The sequence below is a fragment of the Nerophis lumbriciformis genome, linkage group LG22 (assembly GCF_033978685.3).
Source record: "Nerophis lumbriciformis linkage group LG22, RoL_Nlum_v2.1, whole genome shotgun sequence".
Taxonomy (NCBI): Eukaryota; Metazoa; Chordata; class Actinopteri; order Syngnathiformes; family Syngnathidae; genus Nerophis; species Nerophis lumbriciformis.
This window is the reverse complement of record NC_084569.2, coordinates 32,125,284-32,142,501: the sequence shown is the minus strand read 5'-3', so window position 1 is coordinate 32,142,501 and position 17,218 is coordinate 32,125,284. Positions and strand designations below refer to the sequence as shown.

Below are 17,218 nucleotides of genomic sequence, written 5' to 3'. Positions count from 1 at the left end.
GATTCAGTAGTGACATATTTGAGGAGGGGAAAAACATTCCCAAATATTTTGAAAATACAAGTTGACTGCTCTTTTTACAGACATGTGTACTTCAGATATTGTAAAAAGTTTTGAGGCTACAACTTACAAAATCTTAAAATATTTCCAACCTCACTTTAAACCAATTCGTATATATATATGTATTTTTTTATTTTTATTTTTATTTTTATTTTTTTTAATATTTAGTACTACTTATTAGAATATTTAGGTACATGTATGTATATATTTCAGCCTGAATGTATAACTCAGGACCTTTTTTTTTAAATTTGATAAAATCATAAAAATGCATGCTTGTGCACCCAATTTTCGTTTTTAAAATTCCATGCATTCATGCCCATGATGAATGTATGAAAACAACTATACAATGGCAACGTTGACCCGAGACTTTTGACCTGACTGAACTGCAGACTGTATTTATAAATGGTCCCCTCCTGCCTGCACTAATGCCTCTCTGCCAGCTTTGTCTCCCCTCTCACTCTCTCTCTCCTTCTTTTAGTCATTCTCTCTCCACCTGTGCCACGAGCCTCCATTTGTCCGGTGAGGTCAGACCACTGTTCCCCTTAATCCCGCGGGGTGCTCATCTTGCGGCCGCCTAATCCGCCCGTGGCTGCCGGCCCTGAACACAGACGCACACCTGCAGGTTTGCACACATGCTCACAGTTATTTTTGAACAGTATATTCAAAAACACCCTCATAGCCATCGCATGCATGTGCACAGAGTCATCCATAGAGCACACACACACACACACACACACACACACACACACACACACACACACACAGTGCTTCCCTCTTGCTATAAAGCTACCCTGTCCATGCGCTGAAACCACACTCCTGCCTTTGTGTGTCAGCTGATACCACACCTTCATACAGGTATGTTTATCAAACTCACTTTATTTACACAAAAACTTAATGATGAAAAAGTATGTATATCTGTGATTAATTGCAATTAATTTTGAGTTAATTATGAACAAATGTGATTAATGGCGATTAAATATTTTAACCGTTTGACAGCCCTACATAGAATATACATATATTTTCCAAAGCACCCATTACAAATTAATAACCAAAGTAAGCAAGTCCAGTTTTATGTTCAAAATGTTAAGAATCGTTTAAAAATAATATGTGCTAATATATTCAAATGTTAGCCTAACTGGCCTCTAAATGCTTCCTATGTGTGATCATGTGTGAGTAGTTAAAACCTTTCTTTGTACTCTAAAGGCAACTGATTCATGTCTGACAGCTTCTAAGGTTGTTTTGAAAGAGGCTAATTTCAACTTAATTTGCAGTAAATCACTTACAGAATCTTTTGGTAACATTTGTTACCTTTAGAGGCAATTTGTAGGTACTCTTAACATTGTAGCCTGCATATGTATAAGTAAATAAATGTCAAATGTACAAGCAACAAAGTGCTCTAGCATAGTTCTGTATAACAAGTTGTGCTATTAGATAGATAGATAATACTTTATTGATTCCTTCAGGAGAGTTCCCTCAGGAAAATTAAAATTAATCGATTAATTTAAAAAATATATATATATATATATACCCGGTAATCATATTTTCGAGTATGGATTAATCCTGATTAATCCCAGGTTGTTAATCTTTTGTATAATTTAAATGAACTTAAAAAAAACAGCAATGTTTGGACACAAATGCAATGTTATTGTCAAAGTTTTTTAAGTATTGTATTTTTCGGACTATAAGTCGCAGTTTTTTTCATAGTGTGGCCGGGCTCCAGTGCGATTTATACATGTTTTTTTCCTTCTTTATTATGCATTTTTGGCAGGTGCGATTTATACTGCGGTTCGATTTATACTCCGAAAAATACGGTACTTTGCATGAATGCACATGTTTTTTTTTCCATTGCTAAAGATTTTAGGTCAAATTTGCTGGTGAGCACACCAGTCACATTCTGCTCACTCATCTTTGCACATATTGACGCATACATGGACCCGATCACTGACTGTATAACGAAACCCACTCCACCTTTCAGTTAACCATCCGGAGCAAGTGCGCTCCGAACAAATGGCGCGATTAATCTGCGTTTATACATGATAATTGCGTGTGTTAACGTGTTATGTCATTTTAAATGATCTTCTCATAAATGTATGGGTATTTTTCTTCTCTTACGTTCTCTTCTTAATATTCTTTGGTGGGACTGGTGCATCTGCGATAGGTTCGTTCAAACTAAACTTCCGATTGTCCTTAGGAGCATGTTCACGAATATCATGGTTGAATTCCAAATTCTACCTTAGAGGCATTTCAAGTGAGGTTCTTCTAACTGTAATGTAGATTTTTTAACCCAGAAATTCAACAGAAATGTTCTAAGGATGCTGGGTAATGTATCACAACTCATCATAGCAATCCCTATACCAGAGCTGGGAAAATAATTTGACTCGGGGGGCCACATTGAGAGAAAAAATGTGTCTGCGGGGCCAATGTGTACATAAATGCTATATACACATTTAGCTGTAAAAATCTGCTGTAGAGTATGTGTGTTTGGGTCCTTTTTTTCCCCAGAAACACTAATACCAAAAGTCACAATGTCCGATAGAGTTCTAAAAAAGTTATGACAGACCACCTCAAAAAAACGGTATGGAATTTTAGTTTTTTACTGAATGGGACACCCAAAATGTACATTAAAATAAAGAAAGTGAGATTTACAATATTAACTAAGAACAATAAAACACTGAATATTAACAACACATGAACATCGCCCCTCTTTTACTTCTCACACCAGCTGCTCGAGAGACATCTTTTACAATCAAGCAAAACACAACAAAAATGTAACAAACAGCAAAATATGAATGCAAAGGGTAATAACCTCCAGGTTCTGTAACAGCTTCTTCCCTCAGGCCGTAAGACTCTTGAACGCATCATAATTAAATTATCCCCTCAACTCCCCCCAAAATGGATTAACTCGCTGGAATAAAAAAGACAATATAACATACATCCATAAACGTGGACGCATGTGAAAAAGTGCAATATATTTATCTGTACAGTAATCTATTTATTTATTTATATATATTTATTTATTTTATATATATATATTATATATATTTATTTATTTATATATGCACCTTATTGCTTTTTTATCCTGCACTACCATGAGCTTATATAACGAAATTTCGTTCTCATCTGTGCTGTAAAGTTCAAATTTGAATGACAATAAAAAGGAAGTCTAAGTCTAAGTCTAAGTCTAAGTCTATAAACACCAACAATATGATAAATGATCACTTTTATGCAGAAATTTGTTGTAAAAATTTGCTTCCGCATCTGTTCCAGACACATGCATTTCGGGCTGGCTGCTCTGAAAACAAACCCCGCCCACTCTGCTTTGTTCCTCGTCTGAGCTGCTGTGACGTAGATTACTGTAATAACTCGTATAACACTCAAAAGCGCAGATTTCAACCATTAAAATACTTTCTATAGTTCAAGACTTACGGTAATTTAAAAAAACAGCACTGCACATCATAATGACGGCTACAGTTTTGATGTTAAAGGTCTAAAAAAATTATGTAGAACGTGGATTGAAAATCTTAATGGGCCGCATTTTGCCCAGGTCTGCCCTATACTGTACCTTACAAATATACTACGTAAAGGGGCTCTGAGCAGTATTCACTTGGCATATAAATAATTCACGGTTTTCTTGTCATCATCCCTGCCAGATGATGGCTTTTCCGTATATGCCTCTTGCAGACAAAGCTCACAATCTCAGTAATCACATAATTATTAAAAAGTTAAAGTACCAATGATTGTCACACACACACTAGGTGTGGTGAAATTATCCTCTGCATTTGTCCCATCACCCTTGATCACCCCCTGGGAGGTGAGGGGAGCAGCAGCGGTGGCCGCGCCCGGCAATCATTTTTGGTGATTTAACCCCCAATTCCAACCCTTGATGCTGAGTGTCAAACAGGGAGGTAATGGGTCCCATTTTCTCAGGGTGGACACTCTAACCACAAGGCCACTGATATGTATGAAGTATTGATATATTTAAATATTATGTGGACATTTAGCCATAATATAGTTCAGTGTTTCCCAACCTTGGAGTCAAGGCACATATTCAACATTAGAAAAATTAACACCACCAATTGAAAATGTTGTTTAAATGGCAACAGGTGACTATGCGGGTTAGTGGAAGACCATATAATTGTTCTGCTAGTCACGGTACATCGTTGGCATTGAGAACACATTTGCAGTAAATAGGGATGTATACCTGGTACCGGTTACTAATTGGGTCAGTTCCCGAGGACTGTTCAGATTCTGGAAAAAATAATTTAATCCAGCTGACCGTCATGATTATGGCACGCACAGGCTGTCACATTCACTTTAAGTGCCTCTGCAGCGCATAAAAGAAGACACGGGTCTATGATCTAATAGTCAGCGAAGAATAATCACAAATAAGGAAGCAACACCACACAAACGGTTGTGACAGCAATATTGCCTCCTCAAAAGCCTCTCAAAGTCACACACGCTAAAACGCTAAAATTCACATGGCCCCATTCATCGCAGTTTACCCGATACATGAAACATGACGATTTGGGGTGGTGCGCTATCCACGTAAGCCGCCAAATGGCAGTAGTGTTTAATATCTTAAAATGTCTTTTTGTGGCAATTCCAATTTTGACCACAGCATCAGTTGCTATGTAGACCAACGCTTTCCATAATTTCCAGCAGACTGCATTGCAAAATGATTAACGTAACCCCCCCACCCAGGAATTGGGCTATATCAGGGGTCGGCAACCCAAAATGTTGAAAGAGCCATATTGGACAAAAAATACAAAAAAGTAATCTGTCTGGAGCCGCAAAAAATGTAAAGACTTATATAAGGGTTATAATGATGGCAACACATGATGTAAGTGTCTATATTAGCGATATTAGCCTACTATCAAAATGACTATGTGTCGCTGGATGACGCAAATCTTCGTTGACAGAAATGTTGAAATTGAATATTTGTTCGACACATTTTTACAACATTGGAAAACATTAGTAAAACTTCTCAGAGGGTGAGATAACCTCTGGAAATGACTGTCTTAGAGTGGCCAAAGGTATAGATGTGTTTGTCCAAGTTAAAGGAAACGGCTTCTTCAAATGGAAGCTGGCTAACGTTTGCTGTGGTCTGGAACAACATGGCACACAAACAACTATCCAGCCAATATTACATACAGATAGTGTGTCATGAAACATGGAAAAATAAGCTAAATACACAGAGGACATAAGTAAAGGAAATTAAATTAGCTCAAATATACCTACAAATGAGGAATGACGATGCAATATGTACATAGAGCTAGCCTAAATACCATGTTAGCATCGATTAGCTTGCATAACAAGTCAATAACATCAACAAATCTCACCTTTGTGCATTCACGCACAGTATAAAACGTTTGGTGGACAAAATGAGACAAAGAAGGAGTGGCATAAAACACGTCTTTCTGTGGCAGCGTCGGAGAAAGTTATACATGTAAACAAACTGTTGAGTCACAGTCCACACAATGGTGAGTTCAAGGGCCGCTTAAATTAGTAGGACAAAACGGCGCTCGCCAAATACTCTCATCCGTGAAGCATAAACACAAACATATTAAACGGTGGACTTTCTAACATTTAGGAAGGTTTGTGTCGTGTTTGTCCTCCTACACAAACCATATTACAACAAAAAAAATATTTTTCACCACATTTATTTTCCATTTCCATACATTTTTGAAAAAGCTCCATGGAGCCACCAGGGCGCCGCTCAAGAGCCGCATGTGGCTCCAGAGCCGCGGGTTGCTGACCCTCGGGTTATATAAGAATCCCTTTCCTGCTGTAAGAGTGTCAGTTTGAAGTGAACAGGCTTTACTCATCAACTGTCGTCCTAGTGATTTAGTAATCAACAGGCCAATATTAATCCACTCAAAAAAGTGAAAAATTGAAGTAATATAATAATAACCTGCCGACAGGTGTGTAGTTGCCGTCTGACATCACTCCATTGCGTTTGCGTGGCATCAAAACACACCTTGCTTAAACGCACACCCACCTAACATGCTGTGGGGGGGGGCGTGGCCTGCGGACCTGCAGCGAAGCGGGGTGTGCCAGTACCGGTTTCGAGATTAGCGACAGGTGCGTAGATGGCACACCTGGGCTGGTTTACCTAATCACCGGTCGCTCTGTTAAAGAGCAGCAGCCGTGAAGGAGAGGGGTTGTTGATGGTGGAGAGAAAACCGGAGCACGAACAAGAGTGAGGGCGAGACGGACAGAAATGACTGAAAACGAACACAAAAAACAGTTATTGCAAAATAAATCATTGTTCAGAATGAGGCGGTCATGTCCGTAGTTGGTAGTCTGAAGAACATGCTAATTCATTGTATCGATTGATATGATATATTTCATAGGATGTGTCACGCAAAAGGTATGTCACGCATTAATATTATTTACAGCTGAGTGTAATTATAATAAATAGAAACACAGCGATGGATCTGTGTGGTCTTTACAAGATGTGGACACAAAGACTGCATTGCACCTTGCACTGCAAACATATTTCACTTCTTTAACACTTAAAAACCGGTGTTGATAAAACACTTCCCTGCTGTGAGATGTTACATGATGTTGCTGGTGTACAGCCTTTTGTGCTAACTAAAATGGTAATAAAAAGTGATTTGTTTCCCTTTTATTTGCACAAATTACACCGATAGGAGTAGCGATGAATACCAATATCGATATTGATATTGGTATGGATGAGATCCTAACGATATACATCCTTAGTAGTAAATATTTAGTCATGAAATGTAGCAATTTTTTCGGCGACACACCAGAACATCTCTCACAGCACTGTATTGTGCTGTGACGCAGTAGTTAGGAATAACTGGTATAGATTATAATTGTGGAGATGTATTATCAGTGTTGGGAAAACTACTTATCAAAAGTAATTTTATTACAGTTACTTGTAACTCTCCAAAAACAGTAATTCAATTACTAAGGGAAATTCCTTTTTAATAGATGTCATTTTCTTTCAAAAATCTGGCGTATTGCTTGCACGTGACTTCTTCCCGGAAGGGTAGACCAGTGGTGGTCAATCAATTGTCCACAAAAAGCAGATATGAGCAAAAAAATCAAACTCTACAATGGACTACATCCTTATACTTCAACCAAAAAACGATTTGTCGAGTGATATCAAGGATTAAATGTCGGTCGCGTTCCCAGACATATCAAACGCCGAGAGCCAGCTCCAGCTTGTAGTGCCCAAGACCAGACTTAAAACCAGGGCCTTGTCTGTGGTCGGCCCTAAGCTCTGGAACACTCTGCCCCTCCATGTTCGAACTGCTCCCACAGTGGAGTGTTTTAAGTCTCGTCTTAAGACCCACTTTTATTCTCTGACTTTTAACACTACGTGCGTTGTGTGGTCCTCTGTTGTCCTCTGTGTTTTTAAAATGTTGATTTCTATTTACTGTTTTAATTGGTTTTACCCTTTAAAATCGTTTTTAATCATATTTATCTTATATTGTTTTTTTTATATTGGTTTTATATGTATTTATTTTTTGTTTTTATCCAGTCATTGGTGGAGCTACGGATAATATTTGAATATTGTTTTTAATATTGTTGTTCAGCACTTTGGAAACATTTTGTTGTTTAAATGTGCTATATAAATAAAGTCGATTGGATTGAAACTATTCGCCATTCTACACGACAAAACAACAAACTTGGAATAGCATGGCGGTCTAACTTGTTTAGGTTTTCCTCACATTTTCTGTCTTTTATTTAGACTCGCAGAGTTGGTGTTTAAGAAATACAAATAATATAAAGATAATATTTCAAAGGGAAATAATAAAACGTACGTTAAAAGTACATCAAACAAACCTTTAACAACGTTATCACTGCAAACTCATGCATTCTTCGACTCTGCTCCCTTTCTCATCTGCGTTTTGTAAAATCTTGCACTCTTCCGCCCTTTTCCTCTCGAGGAACTCTGAAGAAACGCTTATCCTTTTTGCGATTTGAACGCTTCGTACAGCCAAAAACAACGCAAGCAAAGGGCATTTTTTCTCCGAGAAAGGCTAAGCGGCCCATTGACAAAAGAGCTTGCTTGACAACCACGCGTGTTGACGTGAGCCGGACGTGATGTCAGTAAAATCCAAGCAATGCAGTTCAGAGATGTTTCATGAGAGCGGAGTGCGTGAGCTTGTGCCGAGGGCGCGCTCATTGGCTGTATTAGCTCGGCAATTGTAGTCCGCGGTTAGATGTTGCTGACGACAGTACCTGTTCAATATGGTCAATCAAGCAATTAAACATGCGTCAATGGCTGTGTCTCTTCTTGTCCTCAAACAGGGTATTGTAGAATTACATGACTATCACTTTATTGTAGGGCTGGGCGATATGGCCTTTTATTAATATCTCGATAATTTTTAGGCCATGTCACGATACACGATACATATCTCGATATTTTGCCTTAGCCTTGAATTAACACTTGATGCATATAATCACAGCAGTATGATGATTCTATGTGTCTACATTAAAACATTCTTCTTCATACTGCATTAATATATGCTCATTTTAAACTTTCATGCAGAGAGGGAAATCACAACTAAGTCAATTGACCAAAACTGTATTTATTAAACAGTTATTAAGCAGTGGCACAAACATTCATGTCATTTCCAAAACAGAAAGTGCAAGATTGTCAGACATTTAAAAAAAAGCTATAAGTGCACTTTTGTGAATGATGTCACCAAGATGACTTATGAAAACAACACTAAATTAAAGTGTACTTCTTGTACAGAACGCCACTACAATAGTTAAAAACAAATCAAGTGCACTTTTGTGCATGATGTCACACAAGATATTTCAATAACTGTCAAATAAAAATGAGCTGCATAATAGGAAATCAAATAGTGTATGTCCTTCGCTATGTGGTAGGTTCCTGCGGACGTTATCTCCTTCTAGTGTTGATTTTTTTTTCATACGGTGTTGATCTGGAAATAGTTGTTTCGGCATTTTGTTGGTGTGGCACCGGCCGGAGATGTTGACATGCAGAGTTTCAAGCACTCTTTATTCTCTAGCGGGTGACTGTTCAAGTCATGCTACATTAGCAGTGCTGCTACTTTTCGTAGCAACGCTTTTGCCGCATAAATGTTCAACATATTCCCGCTTGAAGCCAAACCACCGCCGGACGATGGACCCCGTGCTGTTTTTCTTGGGAATTAATTCTTCCTCCATTTGTTACCAGATTCGCACCTTCTCCCTCTCTTATTACCACCCGCACCGCACCGTTAGCATCACAGCTGACGTTACCATGTCGCTACCTCTCTGCTCCGCGGGAGCGTGTGACGTTGCACACGTGACGTGTGTGAGAAGGTGCGCTTGTTTTACGTCTCTGTGAGAAGGAGAGACAAGAAAGAGTGGGAAACGCATGCAGTGTAATGCCCGCAGCTAAAAGCAACTGCGTGAGAATGTATACTCGAATATCACGATATAGTCATTTTCTATATCGCACAGAGACAAACCCGCGATATATCGAGTATATCGATATATATCGCCCAGCCCTACTTCATTGAATTTTTCCCGCCCCCAGTAGTAGTAGTAGTAGTCAAAATTGTGTCTGTGTGTGTTACAGAACTTATTATTATGTGTGTGTACGGTCAAATCTACCTAGCAACTGGTCCTCACAACTACAGAAGTAAAATATTTTTTTTACTTTGAGTGTTTTGCATTCTGAAGTGAGGTTGCGACTCTCTACTCCCATCTAGTGATAGATATATTTTTTTCATCATTCTAGCTATAGTGGAAAGGGGGGCCCTCACAACCTACTAACCAAACATGGCTCCACACAAAGTAGGCAAGACGTGTGTGTGTGTGTGTGTGTGAGTGTGTGTGTGTGTGTGTGTGTGTGTGTGTGTGTGTGTGTGTGTGTGTGTGTGTGTGTGTGTGTGTGTGTGTGTGTGTGTGTGTGTGTGTGTGTGTGTGTGTGTGTGTGTGTGTGTATATGGTGGCTGTTACTTGCACGAGTACAAAGATACTTCCTGAAGTGAACTAACTAGGATTCTGAAGCTCTCTTTGTTGTTGACAGACAACCACCTCAAATGCAGTGTGCCACGTTACATCAAAAAAAGCAACGGCGTTAATAACTGCGTTATTCCTAACACTGTCTATTACACCACATACTAACCTTGACTAAAATTATCCCACCTAAGGCCAGGGCCTTTTGGCTGCTCCAACCAGGCGCTCTTTAAATCCCTTGCTTTATTCAGGCTACCACACCCTGTCTCCATTTAGCTCCTCACAGGCAGCTTCCGACAACGATGCTCGGTGCTGATAAAAAGGGCTGAGATCTGTACTGGTCATCCAACCATGCATCCGCTTTGTGTGTGTCGTGGCGTCGAATGACGACAAAACGTTTGGCATTTAGCGTGGTTGACTCACGTTACAGCACATTTTTGCCTAGTTTTTTTTTTAGAGTTTGTGCAATTATAATGGTCCTCTTGCCAATGACATACAGTGGTACCTTGGTTTTTGTTTGTAATCTGTTCCAAAGGGTCCGACAAAAACTGAATATTGCATTGCCCAAAGCTATTTTCCCCGTAATAAATAAATAAATCCTATTATTCTGTTCCAGACACCCAAACATATGAACACAAAGCACATTTTATAGAGAATATAGTTTTACATTTTATGTAAAATGAATATAAATGTCTAAAGAAATGGATAAAAGAACATTGAATCACTTGAACCTTTGTTGAAGAGTTCTTTCTTGAATTCTATAGTGTTTTTCACCTTTTTCTATCAATGTGCGGGCATTCGCTGCTTTCTTTTGTCATGAAAATCAAAGCACGTTTTTGCGTTGATTTTTAGAGTTTGTGCTATTATAATGGTCCTTCCAATCTGTTCCAAAGGGTCCGACAAAAACTGAATATTGCAATACCCAAAGCTATTTTCCCTGTAATAAACAAATAAATCCTATTATTCTGTTCCAGACACCCAAAAATATGAACACAAAGCACATTTTATAGAGAATATAGTTTTACATTTTATGTAAAATGAATATAAATGACTAAAGAAATGGATAAAAGAACATTTAATCATTTGAACCTTTGTTGAAGAGTTCTTTCTTGAATTCTATAGTGTTTTTCACCTTTTTCTATCAAAGAGCGGGCATTCGCTGCTTTCTTTTGTCATGAAAATCAAAGCACGTTTTTGCGTTGATTTTTAGAGTTTGTGCTATTATAATGGTCCTTCCAATCTGTTCCAAAGGGTCCGACAAAAACTGAATATTGCAATACCCAAAGCTATTTTCCCTGTAATAAACAAATAAATCCTATTATTCTGTTCCAGACACCCAAAAATATGAACACAAAGCACATTTTATAGAGAATATAGTTTTACATTTTATGTAAAATGAATATAAATGACTAAAGAAATGGATAAAAGAACATTGAATCATTTGAACCTTTGTTGAAGAGTTCTTTCTTGAATTCTATAGTGTTTTTCACCTTTTGTCATGAAAATCAAAGCACGTTTTTGCGTTGATTTTTAGAGTTCGTGCAATTATAATTAGGGATGTCCGATTTGCCTATATCCGATATTCCGATATTGTCCAACTCCTTAATTACCGATACTGATATCAACCGATACCGATATCAACCGATATATACAGTCGTGGAATTAACACATTATTATGCCTAATTTGGACAACCAGGTATGGTGAAGATAAGGTACTTTAAAAATGTTTTTATAAAATAAGATAAATAAATTAAAAACATTTTCTTGAATAAAAAAGAAAGTAAAACAATATAAAAACAGTTACATGGAAACTAGTAATTAATGAAAATTTGTAAAATTAACTGTTAAAGGTTAGTACTATTAGTGGACCAGCAGAACGCATAATCATGTGTGCTTACGGACTGTATCCCTTGCAGACTGTATTGATATATATTGATATATAATGTAGGAACCAGAATATTAATAACAGAAAGAAACAACCCTTTTGTGTGAATGAGTGTAAATGGGGGAGGGAGGTTTTTTGGGTTGGTGCACTAATTGTAAGTGTATCTTGTGTTTTTTATGTTGATTTAATATAAAACAAAAAAAAAACGATACCGATAATAAAAAAACAAATACCGATAATTTCCGATATTACATTTTAACGCATTTATCGGCCGATAATATCGGCAGGCCGATATTATCGTACATCTCTAATTATAATGGTCCTTCCAATCTGTTCCAAAGGGTCCGACAAAAACTGAGTATTGCACTACCCAAAGCTATTTTCCCCGTAATAAATAAATAAATCCTATTATTCTGTTCCAGACACCCAAAAATATGAACACAAAGCACATTTTATAGAGAATATAGTTTTACATTTGATGTAAAACGAATATAAATGACTAAAGAAATGGATAAAAGAACATTTAATCACTTGAACCTTCGAATTCAAGAGAGAACTCTTCAACAATAGTGTTTTTCACCTTTTTCTATCAGTGTGCGGGCATTCGCTGCTTTCTTTTGTCATGAAAATCAAAGCACGTTTTTGCGTTGATTTTTACAGTTTGTGCAATTATAATGGTCCTTCCAATCTGTTCCAAAGGGTCCGACAAAAACGGAATATTGCAATACCCAAAGCTTTTTCCCCGAAATAAATAAAGAAATCCTATTAACGTATTTTTCAGAGTATAAGTCGCTCCGGAGTATAAGTCGCACCGGCCGAAAACGCATAATAAAGAAGGAAAAAATATATATATAAGTCGCACTGGAGTATAAGTCGCATTTTTGGGGGAAATTTATTTGATAAAACCCAACACCAAGAATAGACATTTGAAAGACAATTTAAAATAAATAAAGAATAGTGAACAACAGGCTGAATAAGTAAATAACCAACTTAGAACGTGCCCGGTATGTTAACGTAACATATTATGGTAAGAGTCATTCAAATAACTATAACATATAGAACATGCTATACGTTTACCAAACAATCTGTCACTCCTAATTGCTAAATCCCATGAAATCTTATACGTCTAGTTTCTTACGTGAATGAGCTAAATAATATTATTTGATATTTTACGGTAATGTGTTAATAATTTCACACATAAGTCGGCCAAACTATGAAAAAAAACTGCGACTTATAGTCCAAAAAATACGGTAAATAAAAATGAAACACAGCCACTTCAGACTGTCATCATCATTTATAGCAATTAGGGTCAAGATCTGAAATGGTGAAACCGAGTTATTAACGTTTCGTGTTTTGTGGCGATCCATTAGGTCAAAGTTTGGCGCCATGCCACGCCCACATCCTATCATTTGCAAAACATTTTTTGCAATTTATCATCAGAAGAAAAGAAAAAGAAAATGCAAGGCCAGCAACACTCGTGTCCTTCTAATAATTTTAATGTAAACTGCGCAGGCGCTACAAAACACAGACCGGTTTCGCTAAATCCCATGAAATCTTATACGTCTAATCTCTTACGTGAATGAGCTAAATAATATTATTTGATATTTTACGGGAATGTGTTAATAACTTCACACATAAGTCGCTCCTGAGTATAAGTCGCACCCCCGGCCAAACTATGAAAAAAACTGCGACTTATAGTCCGAACAATACGGTATTGTGTTCCAGACACCCAAAAATATGAACACAAAGCTCATTTTATAGAGAATATAGTTTTACATTTGATGTAAAACTAATATAAATGATAAAAGAACATTTAACCACTTGAACCTTTGTAGAAGACGCCACCTTTATACTTTGTTCCGAGTTCTTTCTTGAATTCAACAGTGTTTTTCACCTTTTTCTATCAATGTGTGGGCATTCGCTACTTTCTTTTATCATTTAAATCAAATGAAGCTACAAAAAACTGGTAATAATACGCTTTGTCGTGTATATAACACAGATGACAATCACTTCTTTTTTAGCCCAAAAAATATCAAAATGGCAAAGTTTGGACACCCCAACATAAATCCTCTAATCTGTTAGAAGGAGCAGGACTAAAAAGTTTGTTTAAGGACAAAGAGGAAGCAATGCCGGGACAAAAGCGAGAGAGAAACCCTACCTCCCTTTGTTTAACCCGCGTCGCATTCTCACCTGCCGTCCCTCCATCACGTCCCCAGCATCCTGTGCCAGGGAGGTGTCAGCACACACCGCCTGTGCCACTGCGTGGTTTTATGTCACAGCCATGGCAGCTCCGGGGCACAATTTATAGCCAGAACCATCAGGGCGCGCATTATCGTGCCGTGTATTTAAAGTGATTTACAACTAGGGAAAATGGCTGTGGCCACCTGTGCTGTGGTGGTGATGAGTCGCTGCCATGCTTTATGCCAAAGATCATAAAGTGGTATGAAATGTTTGTCATTTGCAGGACAGGCGCCCTCCCCTGTCATGTTGACCCCTGCGCCGTGTAACGAGCCTGTTTGTGTCCCTTTTTTGCTCAATGGCCTTTATATATGAATAAATATAGAACATACCCTCATCCTTTTTTTTTAACTCTCAGCTACAGTACATGCAATATTGTCTGTGTTTTTAGGTGTAATAAAAACTAGTATCAGGGGTGTCCTGATAAAACTTTTTCACTTCAGCTATGAGACTGATATAGGGGCCTTGAGTATTTGGGGATACTTGTATTATTTAGACTGACCATACGTCATACTTGCCAACCATGAGACCTCTGATTTCGGGAGGTGGGGGGCGGGGTGTGGTTGGGGACATGGTTAAGAGGGAAGGAGTATATTTACAGCTAGAATTCACCAAGTCAAGTATTATATATATATATATATATATATATATATATATATATATATATATATATATATATATATATATATATATATATATATATATATAATATATATAACAAATACTAAGTCAAGTATTTCATATATATATGTGTATATATATATATATGTATATATATATATATATATATATATATATATACACATATTATATATATATAAGAAATACTTGACTTTCAGTGAATTCTAGCTATAAATATATATGTATTTTATTATTTTATATATATATATATATATATATATATATATATATATATATATATATATATATATATATATATATATATATATATATATAAAATAAATACTTGAATTTCAGTGTTCATTTATTTACACATATACACACACATAACACTCATCTACTCATTGTTGAGTTAAGGGTTGAATTGTCCATCCTTGTTCTATTCTCTGTCACTATTTTTCGAACCATGCTGAACACCCTCTCTGATGAGGCATTGCTGTGTGGCGCGCACAAAAGTGCCTTCATCAAATGCACTAGATGGCAGTATTGTCCTGTTTAAGAGTGTCACAAACATTGCTGTTTACGGCAGACGAACTGTGTGTTCTTGCCGCGCTGGGAGGACGTTAATGAAACTGCCTAACAATAAACCCACATAAGAAACCAAGAACTCGCCCTCGATCATTCTACAGTTATAACGTGATTGGGTAGGCACGCTGTTTATATTGTGGGAAAGCGGACTCAGGTCCGCATGGACCTGAGTCCGCCTGAATTTCGGGAGAAAATTTGTCCCGGGAGGTTTTCGGGAGAGGCGCTGAATTTCGGGAGTCTCCTGGAAAATCCGGGAGGGTTGGCAAGTATGCCATACGTCCTCTTTTCCCCGGACATGTCCTCTTTTGCGGGGCTGTCCGGGCGGGGTTTCTTAAATGCCTCAAATGTCCGGTATTTTGAGTTAGGGTTGCATGTATTTTCAATGTACGTCCAAGGTTAAGAAGGGGTTGAAAACAAAACAAATTGTGAAGGTGTGCGCACACAGCAACATTCGTGAGGGAGGGGCAGAGACAGACAGTGAGAGAGTGAGACCGTCGAGAGACAGACAGGACACAAGGGAGAAGCCAAAACGTAAATGCAACTTCACGGATGATTTGCGGGAAAAGTATCTGTGTTTTGGTCCTGGCCGTGACACATGGAAAGCAGAATGCACTGTGTGCAAAGCAGGAAGGTATATATCTGTGGCAAATAAAGATCTACAAGCCCATATCGACACTACAAAGCACAAAACAGCTGTGCAGGGCGAGACCTCGTCTGCTGTTTTTTGTTTGAATTTAATTAACTTGTTTTGAGGCATTATTTATGTTTAGATTATATAGTTTAGTTTAGTTTAGTTTGTTTAGTGTATTATTTCTTCGGTCAATGGTCAACAAAATAAACAAACAGATGTACATTCATAAACAAACAGTTGTACATTCATAAATTAAAAAAAACAAAAAAAAAAAACAAGGTTATTTTGAATATTTCTACCTCTGCACTTTTTTCCAAAACTGTGAATGTTACAGAATAAAAGTGTGACTTATTTTGTTATACTGTCAACCAGTGTTGGCGTTAACACACTTTTTGTGTCTTTTTAACGCATTGAAATCAGAAAGGACGCTGATTTTTTTTTTTACCATTTGCGGCCCAAAGCTAATGTTTTAAAGGCCCACGGCACATTCTAAAAATACTATTAAAATAAACAAAAATATAACAAAAGTGAAATAAAAAAGCTTACATGTGAAATGTAATTTAGAAAAAGTTGCAATGTTGACTAATAAAACAAAGCTGTTTTTTTTTTCTTTCAAAAAGTCATTGCTCAAAACATAATATTGAATCAAAATCAATGTTATTATGAATTATTGACCTATCCAAGGTCCCGATTACTTCACATCAAATATTACACTTTGAAAAATATTTGTGGTGGAAGATTTTGCATATTTTGTGTGTTTGCCATAAAAAACATAGTTTTCTTTGACAAAAAAGGGCGGAAAACAAACAAATAAAAAAACTAAAACATTTTGAAATGAGGGATAGATCTGAAGTTGATGTAGACTCCAGAGATTTAAGCGTTAAATATAAAATGTATGTATGCCCTGGCACACCATTATCATCATTTCATGACCCAAGCAAAACACTTTTTACACTTTTATACTGAAATAAATACACCTACAGCTTATTAAATAAAAACATAGAAAAAACTACCAGCAGCAGTAAAGTTTAGATCCATGAAGGAAAGAAGAAAGTGAATGAATGTTTATAACTGAATACATTTACATATGTATACACATTTGTTTTCTTTTTTTAATTATTTTTTTTTAATGAATTAAGTAACGTTTATGACAACCTTTTTCCAAAACACAATATAGAATGTGAGATATAACAGGATAATGCATACATTTGTCATTTTTTTTCAAAACGCTTACAAAAAAGTGGGAGCCT

General features: G+C 37.0%; 1 protein-coding gene across 2 annotated transcripts in view; it reads left to right on the top strand.

Moving 5' to 3' along the window:
• The first annotated feature begins 304 nt into the window (after positions 1–304).
• tnnt1 (troponin T type 1 (skeletal, slow)) overlaps positions 305–17,218 on the top strand; it is a 53,900-nt gene continuing 36,986 nt past the window's right edge. Inside the window, exon 1 of one of the 2 annotated variants that reach the window (XM_061973713.2) lies at positions 305–679. The gene's annotated coding sequence lies outside the window, so the exon portion shown is untranslated. Of the gene's footprint in view, positions 680–750; positions 913–17,218 lie in introns of those variants that run through there. The other variant, XM_061973715.2, reaches the window with a different exon arrangement.